A 27,195-nucleotide genomic window follows, 5' to 3' on the forward strand; every position below is an offset into this window, starting at 1 on the left:
AATTTGCCAGTCTGTGTCTTTTAATTGGCATTTAGCCCATTTGCATTTAAGATTAATATTGTTTTATGTGAATTTGATCCTGTCATTATGATGCTAGCCGGTTATTTTGCCCATTAGCTGATGCAGTTTCTTCATAGTGTCGATGGTCTTTACAATTTGGTGTATTTTTGCAGTTGCTAGTACCAGTCTTTCCTTCCCATATTTAGTGCTTCCTTCAGGAGCTCTTGTAAGGCAGGCCTGGTGGTAACAAAATCTCTCAGCATTTGCTTGTCTGTAAAGGATTTTATTTCTCCTTTGCTTATGAAGCTTAGTTTGGCTGGGTATGTAATTCTGGATTGAAAATTATTTTCTTTAAGGATGTTGAATATTGGCCCCCACTTTCTTCTGGCATGTAGGGTTTCTGCAGAGAGATCTGCTGTTACCCCAAATCAACAGAATATACATTCTTCTCAGCACCACATTGCACTTATTCTAAAATCGACTACATAATTGGAAGTAAAACACTTCTCATCAAATGCAAAAGAACAAAAATCATAACAGCCTCTCAGAACACAGTGCAATCAAATTTGAACTCAAGATTAAGAAACTCACTCAAAACTGCACAACTACATGGAAACTGAATAACTAGCTCCTGAATGACTATGGGGTAAATAATGAAATTAAGGCAGATATTTTATAAATAAGTTCTTTGAAACCAATGAGAACAAAGACAAAAAATACCAGAATCTCTGGGACACAGCTAAAGCAGTATTTAGAGGGAACTTTATAGCACTAAATGCCCACAATAATAAGCAGGAAAGATCTAAAATCGACACCCTAACATCACAATTAAAAGAACTAGCGAAGCAAGAGGAAACAAATTCAAAATCTAGAATACATGAAATAACTAAGATTAGAGCAGAGCTGAGGAAGACAGAGACAAAAAGATCCCTTCAAAAAAATCAATCAATCCAGGAGCTGTTTTTTTGAAAAGATAAACAAAATAGACTGCTAACCAGAGTAATAAAGAAGGAAAGATATGAGTCAAATAGACACAATAAAATATAATAAAGGTGATATCACCACTGATCCCACAGATATACAAACTACCAGCAGAGAGTATTATAAACACTTTGATGCAAATAAACTAGAAAATCTAGAAGAATTTTGATAAATTCTTGGACATATACACCCTCCCAAGACTAAACCAGGAAGTAGTCAAATCCCTGAATAGACCAATAACAATTTCTGAAATTGAGGCAATAATTAATAGCCAGAACCAGACGGGTTCACCTATGCAATTCTACCATAGGTACAAAGAGGAACTGGCTCCATTCTTTATGAAACTATTCCAAAAAACAGAAAAAGAGGGAATCATCCCTAACTCATTTTAGAAGGCCAGCATCATCCTGCTACCAAAACCTGGCAGAGACACAACAATAACAAAATTTTAAGCCAATATTCCCCGGATGAACATTGATTTGAGAATTCTCAATAAAATAATGGCCAACCAAATCCAGCAGCACATCTAAAAGCTTATCCACCACAATCAAGTCGGCTTCATCTCTGGGATACAATACTGGTTCAACGTGCACAAATCAAAAAATGTTATCCATCACATAAACAGATAAATGACAAAAACCACATGATTATCTCAATTGATGCAGAAAAGGTCTTTGATAAAATTCAACACTCTTTCATGCTAAAATCACTCAATAAACTAGGCACTGATGGACCGTATCTCAAAATAATAAGAGCTATTTATGACAGACTGATAGCCAATATCATACTGAATGGAAAAAGCTGGAAGCATTTCCTTTGAAAATGGGCACAAGACAAAGATGCCCTCTCTCACCACTCCTACTCAACATACTATTGGAAGTTCTGGCCAGGGCAATCAGGCAAGAGAAAGAAATAAAGGGTATTCAAATAGGAAGAGAGGAAGTCAAATTGTCTCAGTTTGCAGATGACATGATTGTACATTTAGAAGACTCCATCGTCTCAGCCCAAAATCTCTTTAGCCTGACAAGCAACTTCAGCAAAGTCTCAGAATACAAATACAATATGCAAAAATCACAAGCGTTCCTATATACAAATATTAGACAAACAGAGAGCCAAATCATGAGTGAATTACCATTCACAATTGCCACAAAGAGAATAAAATACCTAGGAATACAACTTACAAGGGATGCGAAGGATCTCTTCAGGGAGAACTACAAACTATTGCTCAAAGAAATAAGAGAAGACACAAACAAATGGATAAACATTCCACACTTATGGATAAGAAGAATCCATATTGTGAAAATGGTCATACTGCCTGAAGTAATTTATAGATTCAATGCTATCTCCACCAAGCTACCTTGACTTTCTTCACAGAATTAGAAAAAACTATTTTAAATTTCATATGGATCCAAAAAAGAGCCCGTATAGCCAAGCCATCCTAAGCAAAAAGAGCAAAGCTGGAGGCATCATGCTACCTGACCTCAAACTATACTACAAGGCTACAGTAACAAAAACAGCATGTGCTGCTACAAACAAGTTGGTTTTTCTCTCTCCTTTCACTTCCTTCCTTTCTTCCTTCTATTCCTTCCTTCCTATCCCTCTTTCTTAAGGAAAAAAAAAAGGAAAAAGAAAAAACCAAAAACAGCATGGTACCGGTATCGAAACAGATATAAGGACCAATGGAACAGAACGGAGGCCTCAGAAATAATGCCAGTATCTACAACCATCTGATCTTCAACAAATTTGACAAAAAGAAGCAATGGAGAAATGATTATTTAACAAATGGTATTGGGAAAACTGGCTAGCCATATGCAGAAAGCTGAAACTGGACCCTTTCCTTACACCTTATACAAAAATTGACTCAAGATGCATTAAAGACTTAAATGTAAGCCCTAAAATCATAAAAAACTCTAGAAGAAAACCTAGGCAATACCGTTCAGGATATAGGCATGGGCAAAGACTTCATGATTAAAACACCAAAAGCAATGACAATAAAAGGCAAAATTGACAAATGGGATCTAATTAAACTAAAGAGCTTCTGAACAACAAAATAAACTATTATCAGAATGAACAGGCAACCTACGTTATGGGAGAAACTTTTTGCAATCTATCAATCTGACAAAGGGCTAATATTCAGAATCTACAAAGAACTTGAATAAATTTACAAGAAAAAACAAACAACCCCATCTAAAAGTGGGTGAAGGATATGAAGAGACAAAAGCTCATCATCACTGGTCATTAGAGAAATCTAAATCAAAACCACAATGAGATACCATCTCATGCCAGTTATAATGGTGATCTTTAAAAAGTCAGGAAACAACAGATGCTGGAGAAATAGGAATGCTTTTACAGTGTTGGTGGAGTGTAAATTAGTTCAACTATTGTGGAAGACATGTGGTGATTCCTCAAGCATCTAGAACCAGAAATACCATTTGACCCAGCAATCCCATTACTGGGTATATATCCAAAAGATTATAAATTATTCTACTTCAAAGACACATGCACACATATACATCATGGAATATTATGCACCCATTAAAAAGGATGAGTTCCTCTCCTTTGCAGGGACATGGATGAAGCTGGAAACCATCATTCTCAACAAACTAACACAAGAGCAGAAAACCAAAGACTACATATTCTCATTCGTAAGTGAAAGTTGAACAATGAGGAGAACACATGGACACAGGGAGGGGAACATCACATATGGGGCCTGTCAGGAGAGGCAGGGCTAGGGGATGGATAGCATTAGGAAAAATATCTAATGTAGATGATGGGTTGATGGGTGCAGCAAACCACCATGGCACATGTATACCTATGTAACAAACCTGCACATTCTGCTCATGTATCCCATAACTTAAAGTATAATAAATAAAAATAAATTTAAAATAAATTAAATTAATAATTTAAAACTAAAAAAAAAGCAATGGAAATTATGAGGTTCAGCAAGCTGTGTGAACCACTGGGCTATATTGAGAGATTACTACTACTGCAACTTTTTAATAAAAATGCCATATTAGCATGCAGGCTTCTACTCCTTAGACTAAACTATTTTTTCATAGGGTCTACATACTATGGTCAGTTTACTTGATTTTACATTTGAGAAATTTTAGTTTTGTATTAAAACATAGCATTCAAGTACATACAATATGCACCCAAAGTATTCACAGCATTTAAAAATTGCCTTTGTATGACCTTTACTAAAAATTTGAAATTAAACAACAAAAATCATTAGCAAATTAGTGGTTGTTCTTCAACCAACTCCATTTATCTGATATTCCTCTTTTCTTATTTTCCGCATGTAAATATGTGAAATGATATCACTAACTTAAAATTCATCAAATACTGGTTTGAGTATTTTTTCTTCCTATTTGTTGATAAAGTTATTTTATCTGACTGTTGGATTTGCTAAGCATAGCTTGCACATCTTATAAACAAAAGCCTTCACAGATATGATGAATCCTTGCACAAGTCTGGGAAAGAAAGAAAATGCATGCATGTTTTAAAAAGGATAAGAGAACAGAAGTTTAAAAAAGACCATACCTAGTACAAAATTATGACATTAGTAATCAAATGAAATGTAGCCTTATCACTGCCTAACTGAAATAAGCTAATGCTTCTTCTGTCATGGGTAAACACTCAACAGCAACTCCCATAATTTTGCCTATGCAGCAAAAACCTACACCAAATTCACACAGTGTTGGTGCCCACGTTCTTGAAGGCATATTCAGCCTGTGATATTCAAATGGAATGGATCTTTGCCAGTCTGTTTTTCCTCTTCAAAGAAGAGCCTTATGCCTAAAGGAATATTAAACTGATAACCCATTTTCTCTCACATGGGAAAAATAAAGAATTTAAAAAATAAAAAGCTAGATGCACTTACTGACTATGCATATTTGTAATTACCCTTTGCAGAAAAATTCTTACGGAATAAATATCAATGAGCAGTTTAATTAAGTGAATGCTAAATCTTCAGTGACAAAATATACCTGTAAAATATCTTATAGAGTACAAGTGCTAAAGTTCTCAGCCATAAATAATTATACTTGAGAATAAAATAAAGTTGAATAGAAATTGCTCTCTCACCTTCATTAATGTAATTTTAAGTAAATTTTTGAGAAATATTATTTTATAAACAAAAGAGAATATAAACCAAAAACTAATGTTTGAGTTTTCTTAGCATGCAGTAATTAAAATAATCACTCTCACAAGTCCTTTAATTATTGCAACTGCCGTCTTGTCTCTCCTAGATGGGTTAATGGAGAGAGACTTTGCAGAAGTGATAAAATCTCTCTCTTAAGATGACTGAAAACATTGGCTCTTATAAATTGTACATTTTCTTGGAAATAAGTGTGATCTGGAAAATGGACCTTAAGTAGCATCTTTGAGTATTACATCTAAAAAGATTCTTAGCATTTCAGAGTCTCAGGATAGAGCCCCAAAGTAGGGACTTGTAGAAAAATCTGTCCCTATCAACATAATTTGCTTGGTTTGAAGACCTGAAAACAAAACATCATCATCAACAAAACAATGGAATTTTTACCTGACAAAAATTCATATTTCTGACTCTCTCTCCCATGTGCAAATGAAGTATTGAAGCTGAATAGAGGCTACCTCATTGAGATGCATACTTTCTCTTCAAATCACAGAGGCTTATCTGGCCAATCAGCCCTTCTCAAGACTCAGTGATCAACTGTCCTGTGCCAGGCATGCCTAAGGCTAGGGGACATTGCTGCCAATAAAGGGAACATAAATTCATGACCTCATGAAGCTTACATTGTAGTGGGGGAGACAAACCATAAACTACATAAATAAACAACCAAACCTTATGGTCTGCTAGATGCATAAGAACTATAAAGAAAAAGTAAACAAGAAGTATGAGAGTTTGCCTCTCACATTTAGAGAACAGAGAAAAGACAAGTGTGGCTGGAGTGGGATGAGCAAGTGAGGCTCAGTAAGAGACAGAAACAGAGAAGGGGGGTAGTGGAAGTCTGCATGTGACCCTGGGGCTCATTGTCAAAACATTTTGTCTTTTCCACTGAAGGACATGGGAGCCATTAGCCAGTTCAAAGTAGGGAAGGGACCTGACCTGGCTTACATTTCAGAGGCTTGGTCTGAATGCTGTGTTGATGATAGATCTTGGAGGGGCAGGAAAATCAGCTAGGAGTGTATTGCAATAAAGTAAGGGAGTGGGGTGGGGCTTACACCATGGTGATGTCCTTACTGAAAGAAAAAAATAAGCAGTTGGATTCTGGAGATATATTGAAGGCAGAACTGGCATTTGCTAGTAGATTCAATGTGAGGTGTGGGAATAAAAGAGAAGAATGACTCCATAATTTAGGACAAAAGTAAGTGCAGTAAGTCCTCAGCTAATGTCCTCATGTAATTGACAGGTTCTTGGAAACTTTAATTTTATATACAATAACATGACAAAACCAATTCTACCATAGGTTAATAGATATAAACACGAATTAAGTTCCTATGACCTATTTCTGGTAAAAAAAATTTATCAAACTTCTAAATAAATACCCAAACCACTTCAGAAAATGAAGAAATAAATATGAAATATACATACATTTAGGAAAAATTAATAAAAACACATAAAATAATTATTTACCCAATGTGTGGTGAATTAGGGTTGACAGAGGTCATAGTTGTGGTGAGTTAAATCAAAGAATAAGTATTTGCAAATTGAAAACTGTCAGGAGTACTTCCTACCACCATACAGTTCAAACATCATCAGTCACCAACATGGCAGACTTGATGGCTGCTTTCCTACCACATTGTTTATTGTCATACATTTAAATGATTATGCAGATTTGGTGGATTTTTATTTGACAACAATTTGTATTCATTCATTTTCTTTTCGAACCTGCTTATTTTAGTTCACAGTCATGGGTGCAGCCTATCCTGACAGCTCAGGATGCAAGATGGGAACCCACTCTGGACTGGACACCGTCCCATCGCAGGCCACACTCATACCGACATCCACACTTACACTGAGTAGAGCTATTTAAACCTACCAATTCACCTAATGGACACAGCTTTGGCACGTGGAAGGAAGCCCAAGTACCCAGATAAAATGCACGTGGGCATAGGGAGAATGTACAAACTCCACACAGAGAGTGGCCTGATATTTTTCCTCATCAATGTGTAACAAAACAATGTTGAAGAAAATGACTTTATTTGCAACCTACTGTTGAAGATAGGGTAACAGTTAAAGGAAGAGGAAGGCTGCACATAGCTGTGAAACTTGATTTAATGTTAAATATGCCAGGAAGCAAGTCACTGGACTCCTGAGGAGAGAGAGGTTTCTGATAGTGAGAGTCCACATCTCCTTCACTGTCCAGTGGGTGGAGGTACATGCATGCCTTCAATTAATGGAAAAATCATAGAAGTTGAGTCTTGGCAGCAGCTACCAGTCTGTGTGCCAGAGAAAAGCAGTCCTTATGCCAAGCCATATGGAGAGGTTTGGGGGTGATCAATTGTTATTTCTAGGTTCTAAGGGGTTATTTCTACTTTGAAAAGGCAAAGGGCAAATCAATGTAAGTGTTTGACATATTCACAGGTTTTTTTTTTGACTTGAACAATTAAGATAACACTATAAAGCAACTAATTTGATGAGTCAGATATAAATGATACATTGATAGCTTGAATACCAGTGAGATAGTCACTTATCCTTGCATAAACTGCTGTTAATGGAAATGAGAGAGATTGAACAAATTCGCCTATCACAGTAATCCCAGTTCTATGACTAACTAGTTGTGGTGAACTTGGACAGGTTATTTATCCTCTCTGTTCCTTGGTTTGTCTCCTTTTTAGTTCCTTAGTCTCTTCATTATAGGGTTGTTCATAAAATTAACTGGAATAAAACATACATATTAAATATACATACACATATACATATATATGAGACATAGAACAATACCTGACCAACAGCACTGTAAAATCAATGTTAGTTATTAATTCTACTTAAATATATCATGTTAGACATTAAAACAAATAATAATACATTAAATTATCTGGCACTTTCCCCATAGAAAATTGATGTGCTTTATTCTACTCCACAACAATACTGTTTAGTAACGGGAATAGGGATTATTATTACCTCCTCTAGAAAACATTTGTTTACATGCCTTATTCTGGATTTACCTGTATTGTTTTAAGGAATTTATTAACCTTAAATTCCTTAAGGGGTAATTTGATTAACCATTTCACATTGTATCTATGGGTAGCAAACAATGAAACTTTAATCCCTCCTGGAAAACAGACTTGACTGTGAACAGCACTTTTTGATGCTCTAACTCAGAAAAATAAGTAATATTAGGCAGTGGGAGGATTCAGCAGGGAAAGCACTTCTAGGCAAGGAAATAGCTTTTAGTGTTCCTCAAATCATACCATCTTGACAGTTTCTTATCCCAATTCTACGTACAGCCAGTCTATTTTCTTCCTTGACAGTAGCTCTTGGCTCCAGTCATGCAAATCTGCTTAAAATGATATACACCACTTGCTCACTTCTCTTTGCCTTTGTAAAGTCTCTGTCTGGATATCCCTTCTTCCCACATTCAAGATCCTTTCCCTTAAATGTTGTTTAAAGCCTCCCTTCTGCTGAATAATGTGAGAAAGCCAAACAACATGCATTAGAAGCCTGAGTGTCAAGCCTGACAGAATGAACACAATTTTCCAAGATATCAACTAGGAATAAATGGGACTTTGGTTTTTGCTATCAGATCAGTTGCATTTAAAGTCCTAGACCAGTGAGATTTTGTACCATAAAACAAGTAACATTGCTGCTCTGAGAGTCAGAAAACTTACCAGCATGCTATTTTGGAATGTACATCAGAATTAAGAGTTAAGTGGAGTTAATTTGAGATTTTCATCTCCCTATTCACTAACTGTGTGACTTTGATCAAAATACTGAATGTTCCTAGGCTTTTTTTAAATATATAAATTGAAATTATTGATACCTTTCAATACTATTGGATTTGAAAAAAAAAATGAAGCTAACAAAAGAGGCACGTACACTGTTAAGAATTTTATATAATGTGATTTTTCATTCACTTAACAAATAGTTGTGGAAGACCTACTAAGTGCTGTGTGCAGCACTCTGCTAGTACATTCTTACTTACATTGAAAAGATACAGTACCTGACCTGGAAGCCAGTCACACAGTGTGATAGGCCAACAAGTAGACATCAAGGATAACACAAGGCCCCTGTTAAGAGAGGGTGTATAATGTGTGTGTGTATACACATTATATATATTTAAATATATATACACATAAGTATTTAAATGCATATACACAAAAGAGAAGGATGATGCTGTAATTTAGTACAAAAGTAAGTACAGTAAGTCCTCACCTATATATATTTAAATATATTAAATGAATTAAATAAATATTGTGTATACATTATATGTTTAAATATTTTATATACATAAACACACATGTGTGTATGTGTGTGTGTGTATATATATATGATGTAAGCTTTGAAAATTTGAGAGAACATTTTTCCTCTGAAGGGAGGCAGGAGATGTGAATTGTAACATTTAAACTGAACCTTGAGGAATGAAAAGGAAATTTAAGGTATAGGGAGCCACATAAACAAATGCATGGGGGCATAAAATGTATTTTTCCTGGACTATCGTTATTCAGCTTTGGCTGTATTAAAACACCAGTGTCAGCTTCTTTTGAGTGTTAATCTAAATGATTTATCCCTATCAGCCTTCATTCAGATAGACAAACAATAGGGGAATGGTCAGACTAATGCAGATTGCTGTGTACATGTATGAAACTCTCTCAAGCAAATCCTTCTGGCTCTGGTTATTATTTTCACACTATTATTGTATTTATAAAAATTTTTTAAATGATGTATTTTTTTTATTATTATATGTTGTGCCGAGAGCTATCAAAAGTTATATTGTTTTCTAGCATAATGTTGGGAGAGAGACCTAGGTTTATAATTAGGCTTGCAGTCCAGATTTTAGAAATGAATACTAATGTTACTTTAGTAGCTTTTTTTTAAAAAAAAAAAACTAAATTTTTATAGGCAGATTTTGACTTGGAATAAAGAACAAAATTTTAAAAATTGGAATTGACATTTTCTTTTAGTAATAATATCAGATTGAGCATTAGTAAACCGTTTCAGGAGATAAGTAGAATTTCTTCCTGCGGGTAATTATCTGTGGCTTTAGGCTTATTTGTAACTCTGTCAGCCTAACAATAGGTGATTAAAAGGGGCAAGTCCAAACCACAATTCCACATCTCATTCCTGATCATTTGTAACAAATAGAGCTACTAGTTCTATCTTGAGCTAAGCAGAAGAAACAGACCTAGTAAACCAAGCAATATTTATTTTTTTGTTTGTGACAGAGTTTTGCTCTTGTTGCCCAGGCTAGAGTGCAATGATACTATTTCGGCTCACTGCAACCTCTGCCTCTTGGGTTCAAGCGATTCTCCTGCCTCAGCCTCCCGAGTAGCTGAGATTACAGGCGCCCACCACCATGCCTAATTTTTTGTATTTTTAGTAGAGAGGGGTTTCACCAAGTTAGCCAGGTTGGTCGCGAACTCCTGACCGCAGGTGATCCACCGGCCTCAGCCTCCCAAAGTGCTGGAAGCCACCACGCCCGGCCACCAAGCAATATAGTTGCTATATTGGCTGTTACTATGCCCAGGTAGTCTTGGAACATGTTACGAGAGGAAATTTATTTATTTTTTTTTTGAGACATAATCTCGCTCTATCGCCAGGCAGCAGTACAGTGCCGCGATCCCGGCTCATTGCAACTTCCGTTTTCCGGTTTCAAGCAATTCTCCTGCCTCAGCCTCCCGAGTAGCTGGGACTACAGGCGGCCACTGCCACGCTCGGCTAATTTTTTGTACTTTTTAGTAGAGACGGGGTTTCACCATGTTGGCCAGGATGGTCTCGATTTCTTGATCTCGTGATCCGCCCGCCTTGGCCTCCCAAAGTGCTGGGATTACAGGCGTGAGCCACCGCGCCCAGTCACCAGAGGAAATTTTTGCAGAGCTTTAGTTGTAATAACGGACTTGGTCTTACAACAATCTTATTGGTTGGGTACTCTTACTAACCTCATTGCATAGATGAAAAAGCAGAGTCCTAGGGACCTATGAAGTGGCAGATTTAGAATTCAAACCCAGGCAGTATAGCTCCAGAGCCCCATGCTTAATCCCTCTCACCAGCCTCAAGAGCTGGTGTAACCCTTGGACAGTTTTCATTTTCAAATCATCCTGCTTTCTTACGTCCTCAATGAATGTATTTGAAAAATTCTATTAAGTTCGTTGTTTTATTTAATGTCTTCTAAGCAAATAAGAAGTAGTCTATTGGCAGGGAGTGCTGTTTCATACCAGCATAACTCCAGCACTTTCGGATGCCAAGGCAAGAGTATCACTTGAGCCCATGAGTTTGAGACCAGCTTGGGCAACATAGTGAGATGCCATCTGTAGTGAAAATTAAAAAATAAAAAAATAGCTGAGCATGGTGGTACATGCCTATAGTCCTAGCTACTTAGGAGGCTGAGATGGGAGGATCACTTGAACCAAGGAAGTTGAGGCTGTAGTGAGCAATGATTGTGTCACTTTATACCATCCTGGGCAACAGAGAAAGATGCTGTCTCTTAAAACAGAAAAGTAGTGTATTATGTGTGCTATATTAATGAGTTTATTAATAATAGCTCTCTTAATCAGAGTAAGTTAATAATTCTTGAGCTTTTGAACCAAATGTAAATAGAATATTTTCCATATTTGGATCTTTCTTCAATTCTAACATTGGAGTAGGCAGCTTGCTATTTTGGAAGCAAAATTTTGTCCTAATGCATATTTCAAAGTTGAAACTTTGTTACCTTATTAAATCTTCCTTCAGCAGCTTTGAAGGATAGTATTTTTAGGGAAGAGGAGGAAAGTGAGTACCAAATTTTGCAGTGTTCAACACATGTCTTAAACTCTACTGAATCTTAAAAATTAGGTGGGAAGGAATTATTTTATAGTATCATTTTGCTCTTTTTTATTCATCCAGGATGAGAATTTCTTGAAATAGATGTGTTCAAACTTGTTCAGTCTCATTGCAGACATCTCCAGGACTGGCATTTCTACCACCAGGCTTTCTGCACCCATTGCTTGAAAGCTCCTTGTTTTGTTTTATGCCATTACTTTATCCCCTTGGCCACACTTGATACTATTTTATACTTATCTCCTTTCTCACTTAAAACTTTCAAATACCCAATTTTAAACATCTGTTGACTCAAGTGCAATGTAGTTGCTTCTCCACTCTCTTTTCTTTCTTCGTAATATTTCCTCTTTACAAAAATCCTTGGAATACATTGGTGACCATGTTTGAACACCCTTCTATTTATCTACTGTGCTTTATGCTGAAGTTTCCTTAGCTCAAGGTAATCCCACACAGCTACTGGAGTCCTCAGTCATAGAGAACTGTGGATGCCCTGACCCTCTCCCACATTTGCTTCTCAAAGAGCTATAGCCAGTCCCTTGCCTCCTGAAGACTTGTATTTATCTGTTATCTCCCAAAATAGTTACAATTACTGTTTTCTGAGTTTTTCAGTTTCATAAGATTGGGTTAGTTTTTATGTTCCCCCAATGCAGTTTATCTCTGTTGTTTTACAACTTATATTCCAACTCTGTCTTATTTACAGTCTTTTCCAGTCAATCTAAATTCGAGCAAATGAGATCCAGCCCAGAGACAATGTAGATCAGGAAGCTTTGTGGTTAGCTGATAACCAGCTTTGCAGATGCATTTGATGCTTTCCAGAGCACATCTTCTTTTTCTTTATTTCCTATTTGAAATAATAGGAAATAGGAATCCATGCATGCTACCCTACTTATCATGTTGCCAGCACAATCAGGCTTTTATTATCCCCTTCATCACTTTCTCTGCTGTACCTCTGAGGTTCAAGTAGCATAAAATTTTGTTTTTAATTGCTCAGATAATAGAGTACTCTCATCATGGGTACTGCATAGAAGCAGGCGTGTTTTTAAGGACATTTAAAGACAAAACTGTTGGCCAAATTATTCAAGAATAAAATTTATAATTAGGGATTTTTACTTAGGTGAGTTTCATGAGGATAGAAAAAAAATTATGGTGGCCAAGCTAGTATTTTTCAGAGGCAATCCATTTTAGATCCAACATAGAGGAAGGCATTTTCATACATTATATTATTTAATCTTCACATTGGTGATCTGGAAATGCATTGATCTTTCATATTCTAGATGAGGAAATAATGGTCAGAGAAATCAACATATTTGCTCAGCAGATCCAAAGTCATGTTTGTGGTTCTCTCAAGTCACATATTCTCTCTCTCTCTCTCTCTCTCTCTCTCTTTCTCTCTCTCTCGAGTTGAGTTTTGCTCTTACTGCCCATGCCATAGTGCAATGGCACAATTGCAACTCACTGCAATCTCTGCCTCCTGGGTTCAATTGATTCTCTTTCCTCAGCCTCATGAGTAGCTGGGATTATAGGCCTGTACCACAAATCATGGCTACTTTTTGTATTTTTAGTAGATACAGGGTTTCACCATGTTGGTCAGGCTGGTCTCGAACTCCTGACTTCAGGTGATCCACCCGCCTTGGCCTCCCAAAGTGTGGGATTACAGGCATGAGCCACAGCGTCCAGCACACATTCTCTTAATTATATCACATGTACTCATCTTGATATGAAGGTGGAGTAAAGAATGCCACATATAGTATAGGGATATATAATTAAGGTTTAAAGATAGAAACCACAGAATGAAGAGGAGTCAGAAAAAGTTTCTGAGAGGTTAGAAAAATGTGTAATGTCTCTGGTTCTTCACTTTAATAGTCCAACATTTCTGAGAATGGTTCTTATTTATGAGTTCCCTGAAACTGAAACAACATCATTAACAACGACAACCACTTACACTTTTCTCTGTTGTTTCACGTACTTAAATGGAAACTTAACATTCTCCAGTGTGCCTGGAAGTTTGGGCTCTACTTTTGTTATGGCAAAAGCTGGTTAGGAAATGGAAGTCTATGTGTGTCCTGGCAATTTCCCCAGTTAAATGATAGTGAACCTGATACTGTGATTCAAAAAGTGTACTTATTTATTTGATTGTTTAGCATATGATATCGAGGCAGGAGAATAGAGTCTAGAGACGGGGAAATGAAAGCCAATTGGCGCTAATTTCCTAAAGCTGGATTAAAAAAGAAAACACTTGGGTCTGGAGGCAGGGCATCTAAGGTCAATTTGTGCTCACTTCCTAAAGCTGGAGGCAAAGGAGAAACCCCATCTCTCTACACCTCAGTAACAAAGTATCAAAGGCTACTCCTTGCACCACCTCCCTTTCCATTGGATCTCAGATGCAAAGGGCAAGTGCCTTGGATTGCCCTCGGGCCACGTGCAGTCCGTGCCTTCACCTGCATAGGGCGTCAATTCACTCTGATTTCTAATTGGCCAGAGGCAAAATCTTTCAATTACCTAGTGGGTAGCCAATCCGGACCTCAAAAGGGGGTATTTAAACCAGAGAAAACTTTGTCACCTGGGTCTTGAGCTGTTTTCTGGGGTCGGTTCCCACCCTGTGGAGCGTTCTCTAGCTTCAACAAATTCCTACTTTCACAGTTTCGTTCCTTTGTTACTTTGCGCAATTTGTTCAACACGCCAAGAACCCGGACATCTCACACTCCAGGCCTGCCTTCTGGTAACAATATGTCTATTATCTTATAGCAGACACTGTGCAAATACTATGTAAGAGGTTACATAGTCAGTTACATAGTTAGTCTAAGCTCTTTTAGATCTTAGAATCCAGCAGGGCACCCTATGCAACTGCACTGACACCGTCTAACATGTGATGTGATACGAGTCCAGAGCTTCGCGTCTCTTAACCAACCCTGCGGTGTCTGTGTTTGCTAAAATCTGAAAGACGTGCAGGTAGAAGACTGCCACAAAAAACGAGGGAGAGGGTGTCTCTGCTGTCGAGTAATGTGGGGGAATTCCCTTAGCATGTTTCCTAACTGAGCCGTGTTAGTTCATTCTGCCCTGCTCCACTCTCTCATGAAGCAATTCAGAATCATCTCAGAATCTGCTCAGCTCTCTCTCTTGAGGCCCCAACACTATGCCCCAGTTAGACCTTGTCTCTTCCTTAACAGGATCCACAGGGCTTTGAACAAGTGGTAAAAGCAATCAGTGCTAAGGTAAGGGAAAGGTTTTTCTTTGTCTATTTTTTTTTTGTCCCAGCCATTTTTTTATTTAATTACCCTGATCACTACCTGCAGACACCCTGACTTTTTCTATTTGTTGATGATGCTGTGTTTGAAGATTCCCAAGTCTTCATTAGAACTCTTCTATCATTTTTTTTCTGCTTTCACTTTTAATTTTCCAGAAATTTTGAGCTACTGTTACCATTTTGTTTTTCAATGATAGTATAGATATCAAATAATAAAAATAGTTCTGTGATTTCAATTGCATCTTGAGGGTCAAGAGACTGAGAAATTGCTAACCCTCTTGAACAGGTATTTTGATTTTAAAATATTGCAGCAATAATTTATTTTTAAAATATTGCTGCAATATTTGGGTTTAAGAAAAACATTGTCTATAATTATATGTACTAGGTACCAAAGTACATTTTTAAATAATGAAACATGCTTTACAATATTAATTTATGTGCTTATATTTTGTATGCATGCATATATTATATGATGTTAATATTTATGCTCTATGTTAATATAATATTCATCTATCCATACTTTTTTTTTTTTTTGAAAGAGAGAGAGAGAATAGGAAGGAGGAAAAAGGAAGAGAAAGAGAGAGAGAGAATGGGGAGGAGGGAGAAGGAAAAGAAAGAGGGAGAGAGAATGGGAGTATTGCTTTCTTGCCCAGGCTAGAATGCAATTTAGTAATGGGTATTGACAAGCTCTTTTATACTGATAATTCTACTTAATGATGTAGTCAGGAAGGAATAAGGGAAGAAGATAACAAACAAACAGCCAACCAATATTTCATTTAAACCTATGAAATGCTATGCGATTACTGAGGAGTGATTTACTTCCAATTATATAGTCACCTTTGGAATAGGTGTGAGGTGGTAATGTATGTTTTGTGTATTTGAAGTGGAGAGTTCTATAAATGTTTATTAAGTTTACTTGTTCCGGGTCTGAGTTCAAGTTCTGAATATCCTTGTTAATTTTCTATCTCGTTGATCTATAGAATCATTAGCTCTTCTTGTTACATTGATCCTTTTGCCATTATGTAATGTCATTCCTGGCCTCTTTTGATCTTTGTTGCTTTAAAGTCTACTTTATCAGAGGTGAGAATTGCATCTCCTGCTTTTTGTTTATTAGTTTATTTTTACTCTCTGTTTGATTGGTAAATCTTCCTCCTTCTCTCTGAGTCTTTGTGTATTGTTGCATGTAAGATGGGCCCGGATGCAGCATACCGATGGGTTTTGGCTTTTTATCCAATTAAAATATATATAGGTTTAATACCGGCGTTTGATGCTAGCTGGCTGTTTTGCTCATTAGTTGATGTAAATTTTTTATTGTGTTGAAGTTCTTTGCTTTTTGATATATTTTTGGAAAGGCTGATATTAGTTGTTCCTTTATATGTATAGTGCTTCTTTCAGAAGCTCTTGTAAAGCAGGCCTGGTGGTGGTGAACTCTCTAAGTACTTGTTTGTTCGCAAAAGATTTAATTTTTCCTTCGCTCATAAAGTTTAGTTTGGCTGGATAGGAAATTCTGGGTTGAAAGTTCTTTTCTTTAAGGATGTTAAATATTGGTCCCCACTCTTTTCTGGCTTGTAGGGTTTCTGCTGAGAGATCTGCTGTAAGTCTGATAGGTTTCCCTTTATGGGTAACCTGACCTTTCTCTCTGGCTGCCCTTAGTATTTTCTCCTTCATTTCAACCCTAATAAATCTGGCGATTATGTGCCTTGGGGTTGGTCTTCTTGAAGAATATCTTTGTGGTGTTCTCTGTATTACCTGGAGTTGAATATTACCCTTCCTTGCCAGGTTGGGAAAATTTTCCTGAATGATATCCTGAAGAGTATTTTCCAACTTGGATTCATTCTCTTCATCACATTCAGGTACACCTATCAAACGTAAATTAGGTCTTTTCACACAGTCCGATATTTCCTGGAGACTTTGCTCATTCCTTTTCATCCTTTTTTCTGCATTCTTGTCTTCTCGTTTCATTTCACTGAGCTGGTCCTCGACTTCTGATATCCTTCCTTCTGCTTGATCAATTCGACTGTTTAAACTTGTGCATGCTTCGCGAAGTTCTCATGTTGTGTTTTTCAGCTCGATCAATTCACTTATATTCTTCTCTAAATTGTCCATTCTCGTTAACAGTTCGTCAAACCTTTTTTCAAGGTTCTTAGTTTCTTTGCATTGGGTTAGAACAAGTTCTTTTAATTCACAGAAGTTTCTTATCACCCACGTTTTGAAACCTGCTTCTGTTATTGGAACACACGTGTAATCTATTAAGCCTTGTTCCATTACTGATGAGGAATTGCAATCCCCTGTAGAGGGAGAGGCATTCTGATTTTGAGTATTCTCTACCTTTTTACGCTGGTTTCTTCCCTTCATTATATATTTGTCCGTCTGTCGTCTTTATAATTACCGGCTTTCTAACTGGGTCTCTGACGTCCAACTTGTTGATTCCCTGCGCCGAGATCTGAGCAATCCACTGAGCCGGCCAAAACAGCGGTGTTAAGATTGATGGTGCTTTTCTGCCCGGGAATCTCCGGACTCTGCACCAAGAACTGGCGTGCTAAGGCACCAGCAAAACCACCACGCCGGCCACAAGAGTCGCCCTGGCGACCCGTGGGGCTCCTCCACTGGGAATCTCCTGGTCCGTGAGCAACAAATATTCGTCTGAAAGTGTGGCGTCCTCTCGTTCTTTGAGCTTTCACTGGGAGGTACGTGCCCAAGCTGCTAATCATCAGCAATCTTGGATCTCTCTCTTATCCATACTTTTTATATTGACTACTACAACTTACTAACAATCACAAAAACTATTAACTTCCCAAGTGAATCCATCTTGAGTCATCTCGCAAATAGAAACCAGCCTTGATTATTTCAAAACTCAAATATCCCCATTCTCATCAATCTCCATTATCTTCATATTTTTCCTGGCTTTAACATATAATGAAATCCTGTTTTTTCCAATGTAGTTGAATATGCAATTTTAAAATTATTCTATTTTAAATAACTAGATCAAAATGATTCTAAAATTACCAAACTGATATGACAATGTTTTTGTGTTATGGAACAGCTCACCTGAGTCTAAAAGTATAATGAAACACAACTACATTTGTATAACCAAATTATTTGATTGAGCACAGTTACTGCAAGGAGTTGAAATAATATGGAATAAACAATTATTTTTTTCTATATATTTAATTTTTTTCCTAATATATTTGTATACAAGGCATATTAGTCTGTTCTGATGCTGCTAATAAAGATATACCTGAGATTGGATAATTTGTAAAGGAAAGAGGTTTAACTGACTCACAGTTCAGCACGGCTGGGAGACCTCAGAAAATACTTAATCTCAGTGGAGAGCATATTCAATATAAACTGGATATAAAGCTTGATTTGCAAAATGTAAACATGTTCTTCTTCACATGGTGGCAGGAAGGAGAAAAATGAGCAAAAATGTGAAAAGCCCCTTATAAAACCATTAGATTTCATAAGAACTCACTCAGCTCACTCACTATCATGTGAACAGCATGGAGGTAACCACCTTCATGATTCGATTACCTCTCACCAGGTCCCTTTTAGGATGTAGGAATTATGAGAACTACAATTCAAGATGAGATTTGAGCCGGGACACAGCCAAACCATTTCACAAGGTTACAAATGTATTTTAAGAAGAAAGGTATTGATTGACTTGAGAACAAAAACTTTGCTTATTTTGCTTGTACAGACATATCTTTTAACAATATAAATTTTAAAACTTTTCCTCCCTATTTTCTTAAAAGATTTATCTAGGATGATATACCTTATTAGGACTCACAAACTCCTTCACTGTTAGAAGCTTGCTTATTATGACTGTGTTCCAGAATACATATATTATCATAGAATTAGCACATCAAAGTATTTTTCTAAATGGCATTTATTTGTTCAAATGGCAGCAATTTAATTGAATTTTTAATGTTAAAAATCTACCAAGCAATATGTGTTAAGCACAATTTAAGCATAGATGTTGACCTCTAAAGTGTTTAAAATTTGCTTGGTGACACAAATCTAATTCCTTGAATAAAAATAAAATAAGGTGTAAGTAATTGCTAATTTTTTATGTTCATAAATGATAAAAGTATACAAAAAATAATAAAGACTGGGTTTCTTAGGTATAAGTTCACAAGAAAAAAAACAGGAAGAATGTAATTGACTAAGAAACATGTATAAGACTCACATCACAGCAAAGGAAGAAAAGCTACCCATGCAATATAGAAGGGATTAGAAAACTGGACTTTCTGAGCTGGCTATGTTTTAATTAGCTATGAGAAAATGATGTCATCATTACATTTCTAAGCTCTGATTTTCTCATCTGCAAAGTAAAATCTTTGCATCTGATAATCACTAAATTCTCTAATAGCTGGTAAAGGTTCAAGTATGAGGAATAATGTGTATGAAGGGACAGTGGTAAGAGAGACAGCTTATATGATCAATCCATGAGAGAAGTGACCCCATTAGAGAGGACATATTAAATATTAACTGGAGATAAAGCTTGATTTGTAGCATGATATCAGATTATATAGGGTCTTAAAATCAGGCTGATGAGTATAGATTTGATGTGAAAGTAAATGTGTACCCACTGGACCTTTGGAGACAGAAGAGCTGCAGAATAAATGCAGTACTTAACAAATAGTAATTAGATAGTGAAATGGATGGATTTTCCCCCACTGATGGATTGGAAAAAGGAGACCCTGGGGTTAGAGAAGCCATTCAGGAGGTATAACTAAGCTGAGTAATGTAGTATATCCAGAACTTTATGATGGTCAAGAAGCTCGTAATCTCTTCCTGGTTGTACTTCTGATGTTATAGAGGACAAACATCTGCTCCAGTAATCACTTTCCTCATATGTATGATGAGGGAGTGCTGGCCTCTCAATATGACTCTAAAATTTTATAATTATCTGGAGACAAATTATTATTCATATTGCAAAACAAAATCATTCGGTTTTTTACCAAAGAAGAAACCAAATAGTAATTTATTTTTTATTAAATATTTGAAAATATGAATTTCATTGTGGATGGTGAAACTTTTTTAGAGAAAGCATATGTGTGAGCATGAGTCCCATATTATTTTTCTTATTTATAGTAGTATCGTATCATGTACTCTAAATCAGTTAGCAACTGCAATTTTGACCTGTGGATTTTCTTATTTCACTACATTTTTGTTGAGATCATCCTTTTAGTATCACGTTGGGGATGACTAAACTACAGTAGATGAAATCCTTTCACAACACAGTTATGCTGGCTTCTTCCAAGATGCATTCTGTAGGTTTTATCAGCAGGAAAACAGCTCCCAGTATGAGTAACCTCCAGGATAAACAGGAAGCCAGCTGTGATTATAAATATCTTTTAGTGGATTTGTACCACCCAGAAGCAGTCAGGAAACTTTAAGTCTTTGACAAAATACAAGTTAAATAGAAGGAGGAAAGGCAAACAGGCTTCTATGGTAAAGAAATTTTGGTGCAAAATTTAATTCAAAGACAGTAAGATTCTTCTTTCCTCCTCTCTTCTTAGCATAAGACAAATGACTAATGCTAGAGAACAAAATAAGGAACATTAACTTGATTTTTAATTGCTGTGGATTTCAGTGGGATATAGGTTTATCTGAAAGTTAAACTAGACCTGGCTTGACATGTATAGGAATGAATAAGTAACTAAAGGCTTTATCCTTTTAGTTTAAGGATTTGATTCACTTTTCCTTTTATCTTCATCTCCAGCCTCCAATCCTCACTCCCCTTAAAGTGTCTATCATCCAGGGAATAGTAACATATTTAAAAACATTTAGCTTAAAGTAAGTAATTAACCAAGTGATAATATAATTATCTTTTGGGCTTTGATCCAGGCACTGTCCCTAGTGCTTTGGAGAATACGATGCTTAGGTAGGTTAGAGTCTAGTGATGAGAATGAGAGTAAAACACATGTAATTATAATAAAAGACAGGCATAAGTGCTAAAATCTGAGGACAGTTCAGTACTGAGCATGCCTGGCAAAAGAGAACAAAACTAGAAGAAATCTGTCAAAAAGCATTTTTATAAAATCTCCTTCAAAATAGATATAATACTTCAAATGGAGGCAAAATTCCAGCTCTCAAAAAGAAGGGACAAAAAGTATTTGTCCCCCAAAACTGATCCAGACTAATTGATTTGTACCTTACTTCCAGTTCACATATTCAATGCCCCCTGAGTCTGACTGTCACAACTACCCCATTTATTTTCTAATCTTTTGCCTAAGCCATATTTCCAGTTATTTGTGGTTAGTTCATTCCATTTGGATATCTAGTATTAACTCTAACCAGACAAGTAGAACTCTGTATGGGACATGATGGCCCTTAAGTTATTTACTTTCTAAATCAGCTCATCTCTGTCATTTTAACTACCAGATCCAGGGCTACAAAAACTGGAATTTAATTATTTCCTTTTCTTGCCTGTTTCTGTAGCATCTTTTCCCATCTTAAGGGTCTATTCCAGTCTGTCACCCTATACCCTCCATCTTGCCACAACTCCACACCTCTCAACTCCTGGAGCATTCATCCTTGTGCAGGCCTTTGTTCCTCACTGGGGTTACCGTGCTTCAGTACTGACTTGACTTCTGAACGTAATTGCCACTGTTCTCTCTGGGACACCTGTCCATGGAGTCTTCTTTGGAGTTCCCCTCACATGTGCTCCTGGCTGTTATTTTGTGCTGATCCCATTGCAATGGGACTGACTTCATGAGCTGGCAATTTCTGCAGCTGCTCAGGGTCCCAAACCCAGAAGGGCATTGCAATTGTTTTAATATTTTACTCTTGCTGTCTTGAAATTCTTAATAATTTTTGAACAAGTAGCCCCACATTTTCACTTTGCATTGTGATCTACAAATTAATGCAGCTTTTCCTGCATTACAACATTAATGCTTTTCACATTGTATTTAGTTAAGAGTTTTTCCAGGAACAGTCATTATAGTGGGATTCCAAGTATCCTTCAAGCCTCCAATGTCAATGCCAACATCAGAATCAAGGCCCTTCCTAGTTTTTCAGGAACTAAAATACAAGGATTTTAATCATTCTCAATTATTACATACTGATCACTTTCTACAGAATAATTTTCTATTATCTTACTTGAAGATTTTATCAGTATTATTTCACATGTCTATGAAATGTTTGGCAAGGCTTACATTGAAAACCACAATCACAAATTAGTTTTAGAGAACCTGGTACTGCAGATCTAGTTGGGTTGACATTGAAGATGTTGTCCCTTATCTCAAGCCCCAGAAGAGAAATTGCCTTCTGCTCTCAGTGCTTAGTGGAGATTTGTGTCAAGTTAATATGTTGTTATTGATGACAAAAGTGATGTAATTGATCATGTTTTCATTGTAGCTTGGGTTGTTTAGATATTCATAGTCAAATTGTAAATAAAATTCTGTCTCCTCACTCTGTCCTGGCTCTGATGCTCTAATTTTTATTTGTCTTTTTTATATTTATCCATATTTTTGCTTTATTATATGTATTCATTTTAGCAATCTCAAATCTTACATGCCTGTCATATGTAAGTGCTCAATAAATATTTTATGAATGAGTTAGGCACAGTACCGGCAGAATTCCATGATAAAATGCATTCCTAAAAATATGTGTCAAATACCAAGAAACAAATGATAGGTTATCTTCTCTGAAAACTGTAAAATAGTATTTGTTAATTATATTTTGACTTTTAGGCACAATCTTTGACTTCATATTATCGGTATTTATAAAAGCTCTTTGTTCATTTTCATTTCAATTGACATAACCAGTTTGAGGCATCAGATTGAGACTGAGAAACCGCCACCCTTACGTACTTCAGTCCTTGCGCTTTGCAAAAATTATAGTAAATTTATGATACCTGGACTTTAATCATTTATAAGTTTTTCTATTCTTCTTTTGTTAAAAAGATGTAAGCAAAAGAAACAACAATCACATGATTCTGTGCTATGGCACCCTCCAAAAACTCAACTATTGAAGGGTAAGCAGGTCCTAGATAATTAACTGTTATGCAGATGATAAATTTGGACTATAAAAGTCCATTTAAAAGTGACAATACATACCCTTAGGAAGTGAGGTTACCTAAAAGTTGAGGATCTCTTTACAAATAATGCATTTAAGGAAGACTATCTTACTCCCTCACCCACTCCTCTTTTCTTTCCTTCTGAAAACTGTTCTTGCCCTTTTCTGAACCCCAAGGTTTATTTAGATCTTAATTATTATTCATTTGTTTTATCTTGGCTTGGTTGTGTTTCCCAAACCCAGACAAGTTCAGACTTTGTTTTTGTTTTCATGCCCTACCACTTGGTATAGTTTTAAGTATATGACTGACTGACTTTTCAATTTACCTATTTTCATAAGGATAACAAATTTGATGTGGACATATGGTTTTTTAAAAGAGATGGCCAAAAGGGATTCAGATCAGTATAGGTAATGCTATCGGTGTGCCATTACTGGGGGGTGGTTAATAAGCTGGTCCAAATATAGTGCTAGTACATTTTGAATATAGTTAGACATTCATATCTTTGTAGTATTGCTACTTGAATGAAACAGGGAGCTGGTCCAGTTCCAACATTTCCTATTACCTGCTTAAATTCCTTACTTTGATAATCAAGAAGTTGAAATATGAGATTCATCAAAAATTCTTTATTCATTTTCAGAATATATAAAAAATTATCACACAATTTTAATGTAAGGAAGTATATCAAAGGCAACTGATCAAACTGAAATGTATTCAGAATAACTCTGAAAATATTAGTATTGCTTATATTTGTAGCATTTTATACAGAGGGTCTGTTTCATAGATATGTTGCTATTTATAGAGAGCAAATGTAATCAATAATGTTCCTGAATAATTAACCAATGAGTTTTGTTTATAGCAAGACGCAAATGAAGAAGGTATTAACATTCAGGATACACCAAACAGAAAGTATAGGAATCTTTAATTCATGGGTGAATGAAGACGAAGCAACATGTCGAATACAGCATTTTTTCTTTTAAAGTGATTTCCGTATTGTATATTATTAAGTTGATACATAGTAAAGAGATTCGCTCAATTCTCTGAGTCCCATCAGCCTCTACTACATGTTTAGTAAAACACACACACACACACACACACATACACACATACACACACACCCAGAAACATGCACACATATTGTATAAAGAGTTGGCATGGAAAAGGTCATCAAAGAGAAAATATTCTCCCCATTAGTTATGATAGCTTCACTATGTCTGTTTTATTTGCGGAAACATTTTCTGTTTGGGAAAAAAAGGTTAATACTTTTCTGATTAAGCTTATATAAAAAACATGCTCACATTTATATTTAATGCATCTAAAAGAGGATTTCATGCATCTTAAAGAGGATTTCTATTCTGCCGGATTTGTACCAGAGATAATAATAGGCTTAATTTGTATCTTATTTAAAAAATTCATCAAAGCATTTTCACACCTCTTCTCTCATTTGAGCCTTTCTACTGCCTTGTAAGACTGGTAAAGTGTGTGTCCTAATCCATCTTTAACAAAGGAGAAAATTGAGGCACAGAGAGTTCACGTGACATGTCAGAGACATGCTTTAAGTAGACAACAGTCCTAGATAGAGGTCATGTACTATGACTCTCTTTCTCTGCTTCCAGATTATAAAGACCACTCTTGACCATAAATGCATATTCATACAGAGAGGTGCAAAGTAAAAATCATCCAAATTTTAAAGTATGTATGCTGGAACTTCATACCTGGAGATTTCTTCCAATTTAGATCAGATGTGATTCCTTGACATATCTATTTTTAATGTGATATGTATGTGACTTTGAATCTGGTTAGCAAGTGCTATTGGACCTTTAGTTATTCAATCATCTAATATTTTCTTTGTGAATTTTGTCTTTCTGTAAGTTGTTTGTCTTCCTAACAGGTTGTTCCACTTTATTAAATTTGCTAGTCATTTCTTTATGGTATATTTTTGTTGAAGTAGTCAAATGCATTGCTCTTTTTCTTATGTCTCACATAGAAATATCTTCCCTCAGTTCAAATTTTTAAAAATATACAATTGAATAACAAGTAGAACCAACTCCCTTCAAAGAAAACCACTACATTCTTCTCAACAAAATAAAAATCAATATGTAGAAGACAATATATAAATGAATATAAAACATAGGACATGCTGAACATAACACATAAATAATAAATGCAAATAAAAGGAACATGATGCTTCAATTCTACGATTTATAAACATAGAACAATTTTATAAGCAGCATTGTTGAAAATGAAGAGAAATGTTCATATTTATATTATGTTGGAGAAAGTATTGTTGATATAATGTCTTTGGCATTGAAATTGGCAATATTTCTCAAAAGCAAAATGTATGTTTTTTTTGGTCTAAAAATACTGTTTCTCAGGTATAGATAAATCAGTGCAATATGAATGTTTAATAATATATATCACAGCTTTGTCTATAATTAGAATAAAATGAGACCATCTAAATGCCTTTCATAGATAAGTAGCTAAATAAATTATGGTACATGTATTAAAAAATTATGATGCCTCTTTAAAAAAGAATAAGCAATATTTATATATCCTTATATAGAATAGTTTCCATTGTATATTAGGGCTATTAAATTATAATTAAAGGTATATATTATGTTCCCAATTGAATTTAGAAAGATGTATAAAGGAAGAAGGAATACGTATATGCTTGTATTTATACAGACAATAGTGTAAAGTTAAATAAATTATTAACTGATGCATTTGAAAAGGAAAACTAGAAGCTTGAGGTGGGAAGAAAACTAAATTTGTACTATATACATCTGTACCATTTAAATATTTTGCTAATATTTGTTAATTTTCTAAAAGGACTAGATGATTGAAAATTGAAAACTTTAGTACTGAAAATAATAGTTGAAAAATAAAATAAACTTTAAATTGTTAAATAGATCTTTTCCAATTTAGTTTGCATTTTTGTTATCATTTGAATCATATGCAACTGATAAAACAGATCTAGTTATGTTTTCCTGAAGACCAAATATATTTCTAAGATGATCCTATCATTTCTTTTCCAAAGAAATATAAATTTGAGAAACTATAAGTTATCATTTTCAGTTCATAATTCTCTAATTGATCCCTGTCAATTATGGGGTTCTGATTGAGATATAGGGTTTCAAAATTGGAGTATGTCAGAACTGTGAGGGACCCCAAATATTTTATTACCCAATCTTGGTTTGGGAATGAAACATGGATCCAATAGAGTATTTTTTCTCCCAAATTAGTATATTTCACTCACATAGTGAAATTTAGGATTGCGTTAAAATAAAATTTAATGCTAAGTAATTTGGGACAGAGTCAGGAAATAGGAGTTTTTGAACCAACTATATATCAGGTTGCTGTCTGTCCTTGGACAAATCTCTTGCCCTCTCTGTGATCCAGTTCTTGCAACTTAGAAATGATTGCTTAAAGTCAATGCAAAGCCTGTTTGCATTTAATCCATATTTGCTGAAAATGATTGGTGAAATTCACCTATCAACTCAGGAATTTACTAACTGTATCAGTCTCTCAATTTGCAAGAACCCTAGTTTTCCAAAGTTTCTGGATCTACATAAATGCTTCCGTCTTTCAAGCTATCTTAAATCAAATGAACATTTATTTAAAAAATTCCTCCAAGCAGGACATTTTATGAGTTCTTATAAACATTTTCCTAGGTAAATAAGTCACATTTTCTCAAGTTCTTCAAACACAGTGAAAACCCACCTAAAATATTATTTGATTACTTATAGCACAAATTGTCCAAGTTGCAATATGCTCTTTTGTTTTTTCATTGCTTATTCCACAGAGGTTAAGTTTTATATTTTCCATTGCTTGTATCTAATTTGACCTTGTCATTATAACAGTAGTTTCAGTATAAGAGTGAATGAAAACAGATATTTTAGACTTAAAGGAACTTTCCAAATTGTAATTCAGACCAAATATTGAATTTTCAGTCATCAAGAAGTAGTAGTTGAGGTAGTAAGCAAGATGGAAAAC

The 27,195-nt window shown here is 35.5% G+C and overlaps 1 protein-coding gene across 2 annotated transcripts in view; it reads left to right on the top strand.

Annotated features, from left to right (window-relative positions):
* Positions 1 to 27,195, top strand: part of RIT2 (Ras like without CAAX 2) — a 375,399-nt gene that overhangs the window by 170,926 nt on the left and 177,278 nt on the right. The gene's annotated exons all lie outside the window — the stretch shown is intronic.

Source organism: Aotus nancymaae, unplaced genomic scaffold, assembly GCF_030222135.1.
Source record: "Aotus nancymaae isolate 86718 unplaced genomic scaffold, 86718_ANA_hifiasm-v0.15.2.pri h1tg000020l, whole genome shotgun sequence".
In the NCBI taxonomy this organism is placed as follows: domain Eukaryota; kingdom Metazoa; phylum Chordata; class Mammalia; order Primates; family Aotidae; genus Aotus; species Aotus nancymaae.